Source organism: Nuphar pumila, chromosome 7 (genome assembly GCF_984573655.1).
Source record: "Nuphar pumila chromosome 7, dmNupPumi1.hap1.1, whole genome shotgun sequence".
Taxonomy (NCBI): Eukaryota; Viridiplantae; Streptophyta; class Magnoliopsida; order Nymphaeales; family Nymphaeaceae; genus Nuphar; species Nuphar pumila.
The window spans coordinates 47,476,702-47,494,188 of NC_143255.1; the positions used below are offsets into that span (position 1 = coordinate 47,476,702).

Here is a 17,487-nt window from a genome sequence, read left to right on the forward strand (position 1 = left end):
TAACTGATCATACTTAGGGTATAGTTTGGACTTCACCTTGCAAACTGCCCACCATTCATTTCTATCTGACTTTTTTATACTCGGATATGAAGTATAATAAACTTGTTGAGCTTGCGAGGCTAATATGAATGGTTCATATGTTCCAAACATGGATTTATGATTCACCTCCACAATGCCTGAAGCTTTGTCGAGTCTTGTTGCAGTTGGATCAAACCAATGACACTTGAAAAAAGTTACCCTGTTATTTATGCCTAAGTAAGTCAACTCCATTATTTCTTCTATAACACCGTAGTAATCATGTTCATTTTCACCGTAGCTGCTACCCTTGACACACACGCTACTATTCATTGTTGATTTGTTTATACCGTAATCTTTTGTATAGAATCGATAACCATTTACGATGTACCCATTGTAGCATTACACAACTTTGGTCAGACCATTTTCTAAATCACATATTCCTTGATCTTTAACATCACCATGGCAGACCTACGCACAGACATAAACAATGATTGTGATCACGATCAATTAAGTAACTTAGTGTTGTTTATAAGTACAAAATTTATGTTAGCTACTTTACTAACTGTTTCAGCCACTCCACAAACTTAGTTTCATGTTCTTTTTGGACTTCTGCATCAGTGAGATGTGAAACTTCTTTTTGCAACTCCAGATCAAATCGTCTGCAAACCATAAATACTTATATTACCGAGCCATGTATCCACATATAAAACATAAAAGGATTTATAATTGTGTTGCGTCTACATATACTTACTCGATGTATGGGTCGATCACTGAGCAATTAAAAAGAATATAGATGTGTGTTGTGTCTTGCTCTTGATCTGTCAAGAGCCTTGATCGGCAACTACCAAATGCATGCCCAAGTGGTTGAAATATCGACAGCTTGTCAGCTACAGTTACTTATTTTCCATCATCGTTACAGGGCGGGCATGTGTAACGTGTTGGAATATGAGGTTTGAAGTACATAGATGAGAAATTTGAAATCTCTTCTAAAGTGTACGCCTCACAAATAAAGTCTTCTACTCTTGCTTTATTACGAACCTTTTTTTTGAGGTCGAACATGCATCTGGCAAAAATATACATTTCAAATTTTGAATATCGGTCATTAAAGAGACAAATATAAAAAAACATATACCTTTCAAATGGGTACATCCATCGATATTGCACAGGGCCACCAACCCTTAGTTCATATGGAAGATGTATGATCAAATGTTCCATAACATCGAAAAATGCTGGCGAAAATATCTTTTCTAGCAGACAAACTGTGGTGATGACAGAGTCCTCGAGATTCTTTACATCTGATACTACGACCTCCGATGCGCACAATGTTCTGAAAAATCTGCTCAACTCAGACAGTATCCCCCATATAGGTTTGTCTAACATATCATAGAATGCTAGGGATATCAATCGTTGCATAAAGATATGACAATCATGGCTCTTCAACCCATATAACTGTCCATCGTCAATCTTCACAGCCCGAGCAATATTAGAGACATATCCATCTGGAAATCTTAATTGTCTCAACCATTGACATACATGTTTTATTTGATCAGGTTCGAACATGTACTTTGCCTTTGGTTTCAGTACTTTGCCATTATACTCTTTGAGTTTCAATTCTGGTCTTTTACATATTAATTTTAAATCCATACGGGCCTTCGGATTATCCTTCGTTTTTCCTTTAACATTCATTACTGTATTGAACACATTATCAAACACATTTTTCTTCACATGCATCACATCCAAATTATGTCGTATCAATAGGGTCGGCCAATACGGTAGTTCCTAAAAAATAGATTTCTCCGTCCAATTATGATCCTTCCCAAATCCACGAAAGGGTGTAGGACTGCGGGCATCTGTTAATACATTTGGAAAGTATCGCAATCTTCTTAGAATCTCTATGTCAGACAACCTTGAGAATGGACCTTTTGTTTCAGTTGTGCCTACTTTAAACACATTCTTTTGTCGTCGGAACAGATGGTCGCTGGGTAGAAATCGACGATGGCACTCAAACCAGCAAGGCTTCCTTCCATGCCTCAATCTAAAAGCTTTGGAATCCTCCATGCAGTACGAACATGCCAACCTCCCATGTGTGCTCCAACCAGATAGCATACCATATGCAGAGAAGTCACTGATTGTCCATAGAACAACGGCCTTCATGTTGAAATTTTGTTTTTTGTGGGCATCATACGTGGTAACATCATCATCCCACAGTACTTTTAGTTCATCAATCAATGGCCTTAAATATATATCAAGATTTTGGCCAGGTGAGGTCAGACCAGGGATCAACAGAGACAGGAAAAGATTTGGGCGTTTCATACACAAGCTTGGTGGAAGGTTGTATGGAGTTACAAATACTGGACAGCATGAGTATGGAGTTGATCTACCCCCAAATGGATTAAATCCATCTGTACATAGACCGAGTCTAACATTTTGCACTTCCATTGCGAAGTTCTGATGAGTACGATCAAAGTGCTTCCAAGCTTCAGCGTCAACAAGATGCGTGATCTTGTTTTCATCGTGTCGAACTTTATTTGCATGCCATCTCATGTGTTTAGCTGTCCTTGAAGACATATACAATCGCTGCAATCTAGGAGTGATAGGAAAGTAGCGGAGAAACTTGTATGAAACTTTCTTTGTTCTCGTGCTACCATTGCCTCTTGTCTTTGGCTTGAACCGAGGATGCCCACATGACGGGCATGATATATCGTTTTCCTGCTCCTTGAAATACAACATGCAGTGATTTGGACAAGCATCAATCTTATTCCTTCTACTTTTTAGGGATCATTATAAGAAAATATATTTTAGAATACTGTGTCAATAACTTAATATATGTTTTTTCAGGAACTTTCATCAATTAGAAACTATATCATTGTCTGATTGCAACTTCTGTATCAAATGGATGTTGGGATCCTCTACACGTAAAAGTTCAAAGGAGTACCTGAAGAAGCCATTCCAATCCGGCAATGGGGGATGGTGTTTCGCAGAGCAGAAGAAACGGGGAAGATTCGCTCATCAACAGCCCTCCAATGAGCGCAGGCACCTTCAGCAACTTGTGAGCAGGATCTCTTTCCCTCTTTAGTGAAAAATTCAGAAAAGGTAATTTTTTCCTTAATCCTTTTCTTTGTTTTTCTCTTAATACGGGTTTCTCATTGACACCCGTTTATAAATGTAAATCTTTATTAAGGAACAGTTACGATAATTGTTTCCTTCCAAAATCGTGAAGCTTATCTGAGAGGGACATCTTTATGGGAGTCCTTTAATACTGGTAATGCCCACATTACGTGGGTGACTCCAACATTCTCCCACTTGTCCCAACGATCACTACAAGAAAAATGCAAATTAGCGATGGACGCTATCCGTCACTAAATGTGTTTAGCAATGGATTGGTGACAAATGCATATCCTTGGTCGCTAATTAGTGACAGAACTGATTTGTCTTTACTTCCATCGCTAATTTGAGACGAATTAGCGATGGCCATGATCCGTCATGAGTCTGTCGCTAAATAAGCACGAGTTTGGTTTTGCGATAGATAGATATTCGTCGCTATTTTAGCGATGGATTACATTTTGTCGCAAAACCAAATATTAGTGATGGATAATATCCGTCTCAAATCCATTGCAAATTTTTTTTAAAAAAATTTAAAAAATTATTTGAAATATAAATATCGAAAAAAAAAATCTCGTTATACAATTTATATAAATTGTGTATAAAAGACAAAGTACACATAAAAAATACATTGTTCCCTACCTCTCTCAACACTTACACGAAATAGCAGGCCTAAATCGTCAAGTATGCAACATTTATGCAAAATATAGGCTAGCATCCGAGTAAATGGATTACTTGCCTTCAACATATTTTGATCAATACGCAGGTCACAAACTGGTTGCAATGAGGTCAACGCCACGATGGTTTTCTTGAGTTTATTTTCATAAAGTTTTCATAGTCAAAAGCACTACAAGACAAATACACAAAGCCAAACATAAATTACTTCACCTTACATTCTGTACATAAAGGCATCACTGCTTCTTTGACATCAACATTAAGTACATGTTTAACAGTATGATATATGTCTTACCTAAAGGTGTTTACAACTCTGCCCTTTAACAGGGGTTCTAATACGCAGGAAGTTATCAACAATCAAAAGACACACATTGTAGTTGGTTAATAACTCTCGGAGAAGCATAACAAAGATATGAGACCATAAAATTGCTAGTAAGGGTGCAATCGATACCTTATGGGACAATTAAGAGAGATTCTTGATGGAACCTCAATTAACTCATCATCTAACCAGCAAAATTGTCTCTAAAGGCATACACATGAAAAGGTAAGTAACCTTTCACTATTGAAAAATTTGATCATGATTGAACCGCAAGTGGATGCAAATATACATGGTCTGAATCTAGAAAATTCCAATAAAATAAATAAATTTGCAAGACTACTTGGATGAAAAAGTTTTCAGCCTCACACTGTAAAGAACCACTAGTAACATCATGTTGAAATGTACTCAACGCCTGACACACAGATTACCTTTTAGATGGCAGCTGAAGGAGTTAGATAATGAATCCAAAAGCCTTTCGAGTTTGTTATCATTCGGGTAGAAGTGTAAAAAGCTTATTCTTACATTTTGCAATTGCTCCTTCTTGAGTTCTTGATCCAATCGTTTATGTTCTTTCACAACTTTCCACTTGTTTTGCTCTATCTCCTTGATCATTGCCTTTTCTTTCAATCTAGCTTCCTTCTCTGCCTTGAGAAATTAATATTTCAAAATTTTGGATGCTTAGGAAAGCAAGAAAAAAGTAAGAGAAGCACTTGACTATCATTCACAACATGTAACACAAGTTGCTAGGAGTACATACTCAAGGCATCAAGCTATCAGCTAAACAACGAATCTATTCTTCATTCAATGCTTTTCCAACTTTTGCAGATGCTTTTATCAGATCTGGCACATAATTGACTAAATTAGTGCTAAAAATTCTAAGTATACTGAAACAGGTCACACAATACAAGAAATACAAAGTAAATATTTTATCCAGTGGAATTTTAAGCTTATATAGAATAGTACCACATAAAGAGTACCTCCACACCCAACAGATTACAGGCTTCAGATACTATGTTTCTACAGTGGTATGATCAACCAACATTTATCGAATGTCAAAAGTATGTAAAAAATATATTATGTCACTAACCATGGATATCATGTGCAACTATGCATGTGTAGGACCAGAGCTAGCAATAACAATGTTGACCATTTCTCTTACAAGAAATTTTAAAATTAATCATCTATGGTCGGCATTTTCTTCCTCTGAAAGCAACATTTCATTGAATTTGAGAAAAACAGTCTTGAAGAGATTTTAATTTAAAAATATAAGAAACAACTACAGAAATTTCATGCAATAGTATCCAAAATGGTCGGAACAAAAAAAAACAACAAAAAGAGAGAGAATAAAAACAAAACAAAATTTTTCAACGTTTACAGAAACACCCAACCATAATGAATAAAGAAATGTAGGAGAGAAATGCATCACCTAGGAGGCCTCTTGCTGAGGAAATCATTCGCTTGAGCCAATGAAGGCTTGAACAGATTGAGCCTCGCAGCCAGAGCGTCCTAAAACGGAACAGATCCACCCATTGCTCTACCTCAAAACAAACAAACAAACAAAAAAATTCAAAAAAATAACAAAAACACCTAAATCCCTCAATCTTTCACCAAACGCACCTCTTCGTCCACTCAGCGACCGCTTCTCTGGTGCTGTAGAAATCTGCCAACTCATCGATCCCCTCGTCGACACACACCATGTTGTCGACGTCGAAACACACAGCGTCTGCACCCCGCCAAATCTCCAACACCTCTGCAAGGAAGGCAACAGAACAAGCTCTCTTGATCAGTAAAGAAAGAAAGAAAACAGGAAAAAAATGATGCAAGCAATTAAGGAAACGAGGAAAGAAGAAGAGGGAAAACCTTTAGAAGGGAGCGTGTTATTAAAGAGCTTGGGAGGAGGGGTCTGATCCAGCTATACAGAGGCCGTTATATATAGAAAATTATCAAAGAGAGGGAGGGAGAATTTCATACCCTACATGGGCCAGTTTAAATCGAAAATTAGCAACGGATGAGCGACGAAAATATTCTGTCTCAAAATCCATCGCAAATTAGCAACGGAAAAATTTTGTCGCTAATTTGGGATGGATTTTGAGACAAATGTTTCTGTCGCTAATGAACAACGGATTTTGAGACGGATTTTTTCCGTTGCTAATTCCAATTTTAGGGACGACTAGTTTTCTCTAGCTAATCTGTCATAACTTAACAACAGAAATAATTTGTCGCTAATTAACATTTTTCTTATAGTGGATAAACCTTCGACCGAATACCTTATGAGAATTGCTTGATGAATAGGATTGGCCTTTGAAATCTATTCTACAGATCCTTAGTTAAATCTCTAGTCCTTATGAGATTAACAACTATAATGAGAATCAATAAACTATATGTGATCACTTTATTCATATGCATATGTCAAAATAAAGAGTTTAACAAGCCCATCCTCAATGCATGTTCGGAATACAATCATGGTGCTAGCCCTTTAGTAAAAGGATCAACAATCATCTCTTTGATACCAATATTAACAATATGCACTAGATGATTCTCTATCATTTCTTTAACAATAAAGTACTTTAATTTCATATGCTTACATGATGTAGTACTTTTATTGTTATTCGAAAATGACACTGCAGCTTCATTATCACAGTAGACCTTCAGTGGCTTCTTAATGGAATCAACCACCTTTAACTATGATATAAAGTTCTTCAACCATATGACCTGCAAAGTAGTCTCATACAATGCTAAAAATTCTTCTTCCATATTGTGAGCAACAATGGTCGTCTACTTCCCACCCCTCCAAGAGATCGCTCCCCCAGCATGTAAGACGACATACCCAGTAGTAGACTTTCTACTATCAAAGCATCCTCCTAAGTCCGCATTTGAGTAGCCAATGACCTTGAGGTGATTAACCTTATGATACGTCAACATATAGTATTTTGTCCCTTGCAAATACAACAAGACTTTTTTAGCAGCCTTAGGATATGCCTGGGTTATACTAGAATCTACCAAGCATCCCTACTACGAAGAAAATATCTGGACGTGAACAAGTCTGCATGTATTGCAAGTTGCCAACAACTGATGCATATGAATAAGCACCCATTTGTGCTTTGTCAATTTTGTTATGTGGACAATCTTTTAGGCTTAATTTGTCACCTTTTTTATATGGGTGTTGTACTAGAAGAACAATTCTCCATCTCATATCGCTTTAATACCTTATTTATATAAGATCTTTGAGATATGCCTAGGAAGCCTTTTGCTCTGTCTCGAAAGATCTCTATGCCAAGTACATAAGCAGACTCACCCATATCTTTCATATCAAAATATGATGTAAGAAACTGTTTAATCTCTGTAAGTAACTTTATACCGTTGGTTGCCAACAAAATATCATCCACATACAATATCAATATAATGAACTTGATCTTACTTTCCTTAAGGTACATATATTGATCAATAATGTTTTATATAAACCCAAAAGTCACAATGACTTGGGAAATTTTAATATACCACTGTCAAGAGTTCTGTTTAAATCCATATATTGATTTGTTAAGCTTGCAAACCAAACGATCATCTTCAGAGAAACCAAAAGGTTTTTCCATGTATACCTCTTCATTCAAATCCTCATTGAGGAACGATGTTTTCACATCCATCTAATGTAGCTCTAAGTCATAATAAGCTACGAGGGCCAAAATTATCTTCATTGACTCCTTAGTTGAGACAAGAGAGAATGTCTCATTATAGTCAATGCTCTCCATCTGGGTTAATCATTTAGCAACTAATCTTGCCTTATGTCTCTCTATGTCACCTTTGGAGTCCCTTTTGGTCTTAAAAACACATTTACACCCTATGAGTTTTACACTTTTAGGTAACTCGACAAGATCTCATACTTGATTCTTAGCCATAGAGTTCAACTCTTCTTTCATGGCTTTTATCCAGTGTGAAGATTGTTTGCTTTCAATAGTTTTCATAAAAGTCAACGGGTCATCATTTATATCTATGAAATCATCAGGCTCATAAAGGTACACCACATAGTCAGGATGTATGACAGATTTCTTAATTCTTGTGGATCTCTAAACAGGTCGTTCCACAGGTTCAGATTGAATCTTTTTATTATGTTCGTGCTCTTCTGCATTATCCATAATAGGTTCATTTTGAAATTGTGCATCAACAATCGGGTGATCAACCACATCATCATTATAGATAACAATATGGTATCTTTCTATGTTTTTCTTAACAGGTAATGAAACTGAATTATGTATTTATTCAAAACTAAAGTTTTAAAGTGCACTTAATCCAACTGAACCATCTTCAAGAAAATTTGCCTTATTCATTTCAATAATCTGTGGTGAATGAGATGAGCAATAGAACAGTATCCTTTTGACCTCTCTGAATAACCAATGAAATATCTACTGGTTGTTCTTAGATCAAAGGCTTTAATATGAGGGTTATACAACTTAGCCTATGCAGGACATCCTTATATGTACATATAAGATAGTAATGATTTCCTACCAGTCCACAACTCATAGAGAGTTTTAGGCACAAATTTTATAGGAACCTTTTTCAAAATATGCACAACAGTTTTTAAGGCTTCACCCCACAACTTCATGAAAAGTATTGAATAATTCAATATGGTCCTGACCATTTCTTTAAGTGTACGATTTCTCCTTTCAGCTACATCATTCTGGTAGGCACTACCAGGTATGGTATATTGAGGTACAATGCCTTCCACTTTGAGAAATTATGTTAATGATCCTTCCCTTGGCCCCATCTCAGTAAACCTACCATACCTCTATTAGGTCTGACTATCTTAATAACTTTATCGATTTGTTTCTCTACTTCTTTTCTAAACATCAGATTTTTCGTAAATTAAGTAGAGATAGATATACCGTGACATCAATAAAGGTGATAAAATATTTTTTGCTTGTGTAACAGGAGGTAAAAGGTCCACATACATTTGTATGGACTATCTCCAATATCTCACTACTATGTTTGACACCCTCTTTATGTGTTTGTATGCTTGGTCTTTATGCAATCAACACACAGGTCATTGTCGGTAAAATCTAGAGATTTCAAGATCTCTTCATTTACGAGTCTCTTTATTCTCTTTTCAAAGACATGACCCAACCTTCAATGCCAAAGCATATAGGATTTATCATTAATCATGCTACATTTATTCCTAACCAATGTGTATTCATAAGTCAAAGACTCTTGAGTTTGGATCTTCACATTTAATTTATACAAACCATCATAAACTAATGCAGAACCAATTTCAATTGAATTTCTGTATATAAATAACTAGAAGTTTTCAAATTTAAAACAATATCCAAATTTATCCAACCTTAAAATTAAAATTAAATTTCTACTATATGATAAAATATAAAAGACATCATGAAGATCTAAATCTATGCTTGTATCTTAAGTGATCCTGCAGGTCCCAACACCCTTGATATGCGAATGCATCTTGTTCCTTGAATAAATGTTATTCTCATGCATTGTTGGTTTCCTTCTGTTCAAGAACGACTGTAGACATTTAGAAATATGAACAGTAGCACCAGAGTTAATCTACCAGCTATTTTTAGAAATTCATAATAAATTACATTCATAAGAAACAAATGATAAGTTACCTTTCTTTTCTAACCATTTTTTGTACTTTATGCAATTTGCCTTTCTGTGTCTCTTCTTCTTGCAAAAGAAGCACTTTATGGGAGCAGAATCGAGTTGCTTGCTCTGAGATGACTTATCTCCTGCTGACTTCTTCCTAGCATTTTTCTTAAATGCATTCATCTTTGGTCCTACCTTGGAGCCGTGAGAAGCCATATGTGTACTTTGCACCTTCTCTCCTTTCAATATCTTTTCCTCTTCAACACACTTGGACATAAGTTCATTAAATATCCATTCATCATTATGTGTGTTGTAAGAGATTTTGAAAGGTCTATGCTCCAAAGGTAAAGACGTCAGAATCAAATGCACTAAGAATGAGCCAGAAATAGCCAGCTTCATGTCATTCAGCTAGGACGCTATGTTCCTTATTTCTAAAATGTGCTGGCAAATATTACCCCCTCGAGAATATTTCATAGTTATGAGTTTCGACGTTATGGTACTGGCCCTGGCCTTATTAGAACTGACAAATTGTGCCTCAATGACACTCAGAAATTCCTTTACTGTCCTGCATTGCAGAATAACACTACAAATATTTGTAGTCACCTTAGATTGCAAAAGCAACAACCTAAGTCTATTCAAGCGCTCCCACTTCTCAAAAGCACTCTTTTGTTCAGCAGTGCTTCGATCTGTTAGAGCAGTAGGCTCATCCATTCTTAAGGCCAAATCCACATCCATATAACCTAATGTGAAAATGATAGTTTGTTTCTAATCACTAAAATTAGATCCATCAAGAAAGGGAATAGAACATGAGTCATATAGAATCACAGAACTAGAAACTGCACGACAAAAGACATGTATCAAAAGAAAACATATACGAGACAAACCTGATAGAAAAAACAATAAATAAAAGGCCCTGAATATGCTTATTTTCGGGCGAGTGTAGGGGGTCATCAGAGTCCTACTTTGGTAAGAGCTCTGGCACATATAATTATTATGCTTATCGACCACAGTTGGTAAAACTAAGGCTCATGTGAAGCTAGACCATCAACACATGGCACCTTTGGATACACATGTGCGATATATCTCAACACATTTGCCTCATTTTACCCTACCTAAATTCCAAACATGATAAACTTACCTTTGGATCATTTATCATTTTATGAATCTAAGTACAACAGTAATATTGGTTAAAGCTATATGATAGAAAATTTGACAGCATACGTGTATTCAGTCACTTTGGTAACATGAATTCACTAAGTCATCTAGCTATCCTTGATGTCATTGTTATACATTCATTTATGCATGCATAATTACAAATAAAATGCATGAACAATAACAAAAATCAAGCTTAAATGGGTAAAACCCGAGGCCCATAAGCAGGAACCGGTCTGAAACAGTCTTGAACCGATTATCTAGAGATTTGAACCGGTTCTAAACCTTATGAACCAGAGTCAAGTATGAACAAAAGTTCATAAAACCCTATAACCGTATGCTAAAATCCAAGTATCTTCTTATATTTATGAAAACAGGGTCTTAGCATCTCAGAACCGGTGAAAAACTGAAAAGAACCGGTCAAAAACGGTTTCAAACCGATCTCGAAAAGGGCTGGATCAATCACAGATCCGGTTCAATTTCAAATAGTGCCAGGATCTTAATCCAGTTCATATTAGATCTGGATCTGACCCGGTACAAACCAAATCCGGGTCTGACCCGATATATACTGGATTCGGGTTTGACCCGGTTCTAACCGGATACGGGTCTGACCCGGTAATAACCAGATTCGGGTCTGACCCGGTACCTTCTGGATTCGGGTCTGACCTGATACCTTCTGGATCCGGATTTGACCTGGTTATAACTGGATTCAGGTCGATCCGGTTCTAATCGGATCCGGGTCTGACTCGGCTCAGTCATAATCTGGGTCGAACCCGGTATTTTTGGATCAGACCTAGACCTGGAACCTTTATAGGATTCGGGTCTGACCCGGTACCTTCTGGATTCGGGTCTGACCTGATACCTTCTGGATCCGGATTTGACCTGGTTATAACTAGATTCGGGTCGACCCGATTCTAATCGGATTCGGGTCTGACCCGGCTCAGTCATAATCCGGGTCGAACCCGGTATTTTTGGATCAGACCTAGACCCAGAACCTTTATAGGTCCAGGTCTGATCCAGTGGAAATGGCAAACCCGATCCACCCAAAATGGGTTTGGATCGAGCCTGTCACTGGGTCATAATGCCAGACCCAGTCCGACATTTGAGAAACCTTTTGGTTTCTCTCTACAGATTTTATGATGACCCAAGCCACTTGAGTAATGACAAACGCCGGTGGATGGCCAAAAAATTGCCAGCTGCAGCAGCCCCCACCGGTCTTCGGTGATGTCCTCTCCCACCTTGCCCGATGGTAGAGGTGAAACAAGAAATGGGTTCGTCGCCAGTCATCGACGTCAATGATGGCGACTTGCATCCGCCCTCTCGGATCTCCAGCGATGACCTGCGGTGAACCACGGCGGGCCTCCTGTCAGAAAACCCCCTTCCAACGAAAAGGGTTTTGTGCCAGCAGCAACCAGAAAAAAGACTAAAGGGGTGTTTCAAACCCTCTTTTTCCAGTGATGGGCGCAACAGGTAAGGGGTTTGCCTCACTTCGTTGGCAATTCTGAGGTTCGACAGAAAAAACCTCTGCCCTGGCGACACTGCACGACAATCCCTGTGCCGAGAGACCACCCCTGCAGCCCGACAGCCACAGGTAAAACTCCTGATCCTCTGTTTCTCCCTTTTTTTTATTATGCCGATGATGGTCGGCCGGTTAACCGACAAGCCACATCGCCCCAAGGCGACAGGCTGTCGAAAAAAATATTGTCGCCCCATGGCGACAGTCACCTGCAACCGGCGACCTGCGTCGGTTGTCAGCTACCAGCATCCAGTGCCACCGATCGAAATCGGCGGCGGCCACTGGCTTTTAAAAGCTATTCTGATGACAAAGAAACAGTAGATATTAGATTGTGTCTTCCAAAAAAACACCAACAAGCCCACCCAGCGGAAAAGTGTGGTGTGGGCTCATAACTCAATGTTGGGATCCTTTGCGCGTAAGAAGTTCAAAGGTGTACCTGAAGAAGCCATTCCAATCCGACAATGGGAGATGGTGTTTCGCAGAGCAGAAGAAACGGTGAAGATTCGCTCCTCAGCCAGATTGCAGCCCTCCAATGAGCGCAGGCACCTTCAGCAACCGGTGAGTAGGATCCCTTTCTCTTTAGTAAAAAATTCAAAAAAGGTAATTTCTTCCTTAATCCTTTTCTTTGTTTTTCTCTTGATACAGGTTCTCATTGACACCCGTTTATATAATGTAAATCTTTATTAGGGAACAATTACAATAATTGTTCCCTTCCAAAATCGTGAAGTTTATCCGATAGGAACACCTTCATGGGAGTCCTTTAATCCTGATAATACCCACATTACGTGGGTGACTCCAACAAGGGATCTTTGTTTTTAGAAAGAAAGAAAATATATTATTTCATATTAAGATGTAAGAAGAATTTACACAAGATAAGTGGCCGAGATGAATCGGGTGATTAGAAATCACTGCAAAAGCCCATATCAAATTTATCGAGAATGTATTAGTATGAATTTTAAGTAAAAGTATACCATAAAATCTTTCAGCCTCACGTACCAAAACCCTTATTTTCTCCTAGTGTTCATAGCAATTGGATGATAGGCAGTATAACCAGCTCCCAAACTTCCTTTTATGAAGATTATGGCTCGTAATGTTAGGGGAGGAGGTGGGTCTGCAAGTATATATTGTGAAGGACTAAAATTATGACAGAAACTTTACAGGTTTTGGAAGGAAAAGGACTCAAGAAGGAGATGCCAATGGAGATTTTCTACATCTTGTACAGTATAAGGTAAACATTAGATATAATTACTATAAATCATATTTTTTGGTGTAAAATCTTGCACAGTTAGCTACAGGGAGAATGATCAAATCCTAGAAATATCACTCCTAAATTGGCACCCATTGACAGAAGGGTCAAGTTTTGTATACAAATCACATTTACTACTTAATTAATGAACTGGTAAGGGTCAGCCTAACCCCAGCTCGCCTTTCATAAAAAAGAAATGGATGATAGCTCAACCTGTGAAAAAGTTTGACAAAATTGCATTGTCTCATCTTCTCAACTACCATAATAATGCCTCTCTCTTTCTCTCTCTCTCTCTCTCTCATCCTAACCAAATTGCATTGTCTCATCTCAACTACCATAATAATGTCTCTCTCTCTCTCTCTCTCTCTCTCTCTCTCATCCTAACCACCCCTATAAGTAGATTTAGTCACGGGGCTTCCATTCCACGCTCGTTCTCTACGATTTGATATGGCGATGAAGGGAGTTTCAATTTTCACCCTCTTTGTTGCTCTGCTGATATTTTCCCAAGCTTTTGCACGTGAACTGGAAGACAAACAAAGTATGTTACTTATCATTAGGGGTGGCAAAACCTGACACGACCCGCCAACCGGCCTCTTAGGCGGGTTCGGGTTGGGCTTAAGCCAACCCGTTTAATAAACGGGTCGACCCGCCTAACCCGTTTATTAAACGGGTCAGGTTCGGGTTGAGGGTAGGCCAACCCGGCTGACCCGTTTAATAAACGGGTTAGGCGAGCCGGTCAACCCGCCAACCCAACCCGTCAACCCGCCAACCTGACTCGTGAACCTGAGAACCCGTTTACCCGACCCAACCCATTTATTAAATGGGTTGGCGGGTCGTGTCGGGTTACCCGTTTATTAAACGGGCCGGGTTTGTGTTTGCCACAACCGACCCGTTTAATAAACGGGTCGGGTTCGGGTTGAGGTATGCTGACCCGCCAACCCGACACGATTGCCACCCCTACTTATCATACTTGCACACACACATGCGCGTGTAACCGTTGTCTAATCAATATGAGACTTTCTCACCCTGACCAGAAAATCTCCAATAAGAGGGTTTGGGTAAGGGTAAGGGTAAGGGTAAGGGTGAGTAGGGCCAGCCCTGACCAGAAAATCTCCAATAAGAGGGTTTGGGTAAGGGTAAGGGTGAGTAGGGCCAGCCCTGACCCTATGCCATGCTCCCCCCCCTCTCTCTCTCTCTCTCTCTCTCTCTCTCTCTATATATATATATATATATATATATATATATATATATATATATATATATATATATATATATATATATATATATATATATATATATATATATATATATATATATATATAAACCCATTTGGTGCTAAATGGATTTTTGGGGCTTTTTTAATTTTATTTTTAAATTTTGAATGTACAGATGTGATCTATGTACTTGATTTTATAGGGATCGGCTCTTGAAGCATTTTATTCAACACATGGGTTGGTTTTTATAAAGTTTGAAAAATCAATGGTCCAATTTCATGGAAAACAAATGATCTAGATATGGATTCTTAGTAAATCGACCATGCCCAATACATTTATGGAGCCGGAACTACATAAAAGCAGTGGAGAAGCCTAAAAAAACTCATTTAGCGTGCGGTTTAGCACTAAATGGGTTTAGCACAGACACATTTTCCTATATTTTGGACCGTTGAATTTTCGAACTTTATAAAATCCACCCATGTGTTGGAATCAAACGCTTGAAGAGCTAATCCCTATAAAATCAAGTACATAGATCACATCTGTACGATCAGGAGTAACGATGATTACGATGGTTTTTACAACTCGGCTAATCAATATGAGACTTTCTCTCTCTATATATATTATAACCACTTCCATTTGAGTATAATTAGTGGCTCTGTATTCATAGTCGGGACAAGAAAAAGGAAAATCTAGACTGGCCAAGGATCATTCGAAGACTAATGAGTAACGATGGTTTTTACAATTCGGACCATACAAAACTATGCATCTCCATCTCCTACACCAAGCCCGAAGACATACTTATTGTTTTTTAATATACTAATGTTTATATTTTTTCTTCTGTTTTTTTTTTTCTCATAGACGTGAAGGATGACAATGTTGATCAATATTATCCAAGGTGTCTTCCGTGGAGACCATATTGTTATCGTCCATGGTATCCTATTTGCCCATACCGTTGTTGGTGGAGGTGCTGCTCTGCCAAGGAGTTTGCTGAGTTTGTGAAGGCCCAAAGCCAACCTCAGAACTGAAGCCTCTTTGCTTCCTTATGGCTCATATACGTAGAGCCAATCAATAAGTGGTTGATGCTTAAATAAATTAAGCATGCCAATTTCATGCACAGTGTGCTGACTGGCATGCAGCTTGTGTATGTTTCCCCTCTTTTTTGTGTGCAATGGAATGTGTAATCTCCTCACAATAAATAAAAGCCATCCTTGTTATGTTCTTTTGATGTGTAATTGGATGTCGACCTCTTTATCTAATGAAAAGAGCAAGGCAGACCGGGTCACATGGCATATGACGGGCCCTATGATGATGTCAACCTTCACCGTTGATACCAAGGCCCAGATCATGCCACGTGAACAATCATTTTTTGTTTTCTCAATAAAAAAATTCATTAATAATGTGAAGAACTGACAACAAGGAATCTGACCCACGCTGACATTGGATTCACAAAAAATGGGTGAACTATATAGGTTTTCATACAAAATATACAAAATTGGTTGCATTGGAATCGAATGCAACCCAGTTCTAACCCTATTTGTTTTCCCATTCTGATCTGGATTCGACTCATTGTGAAATCACTTATTCCAAGTCCGATCCATTTATATAAATGAAACCTTTTTTTAGTCCATATCCACCCAAATTCTCTTTGGTTGTGTTGGAATCGACTAAATATCCGACCCATTTGCAATCCTACCCTCAGGAACTGAAGGAATCTGCCAGAATCCAAATGTCAGCGTGGTGATCTTTTGGTCAGCATGGTGAGTGGTGATAGATCCATCCTTGAATTTTTAATAAATATCACAGGCCATTGAGCCCTCTATGAGCCGGATTTGAGTCAAGGTTTTAGGCTCGAGCTCCTTAGGTACGGGGCTGAAATCCATGGCTTGTGTTATTTATTAAATTTTTAATAATATAGATTTTTTTATACCAACTTGCTAAGTATTAGTATTTACATAATTAGTTACATAAATTTTATGAAAACTAGAAGAATAATTAATTGGGTGCATAGAAAGTTGAGAACTTGTTAATTTATTTACAAATAAATTTGAGTCGGATTGAATTGGATCCAACCCGCTTCACATTGATTCGGGCTGATCTTCAAACTCGAGCCCGTTAAAAACGGGGCCAAAACTTTGCCCTCACTGAGCCACACTTAAAGCCGGCAGGTTGAACTGTAAACGGGCCTGGCCAGCCCAATGGCCATCCCTACCACAATAGTTAATGCGTGGCAATAAAAAACCTTTGGCTTGAAAATGAAAAGCTACAAAAGTTTGGTGTGCATATGAATTAGACCAAAAGGTGGGTGTATTTAAAATGCATGTAGCTGGAAAAACTCAATATGACAATATAATTAAAAACACAGAAACTGTTATCAGAAAAAAAAATGCTGTTACGATATTGTGGTATTTCAAAATTCGTGGCATTACGAAGTATAGGATTCATCCTAATTCTAACTTGGACAACTGGGTGGGTTCAGGTAAACCTATACTTTGACTAATTACCTCCACTGGAAATCTCTCAAGATCGGCTGGTCCCAGTTACTTTTCTTTTATGGCTTTTATTAATGACTTAGAAGAGCAAAATGGTCAAAAATAAGATATCTGGAGTGACAGTTTTTTTTCTTAACCTATCTATCATTCTTGACGGACCCCCA

General features: G+C 38.1%; 1 long non-coding RNA gene across 1 annotated transcript; it reads left to right on the forward strand.

Annotated features, from left to right (window-relative positions):
• The first annotated feature begins 14,036 nt into the window (after window positions 1–14,036).
• LOC149832172 (uncharacterized) lies at window positions 14,037–16,059 on the forward strand. The gene is made up of 2 exons (XR_016433091.1): window positions 14,037–14,158; window positions 15,693–16,059. It is a non-coding gene; the product is annotated as an uncharacterized LOC149832172 (long non-coding RNA).
• Window positions 16,060–17,487: the final 1,428 nt, after the last annotated feature.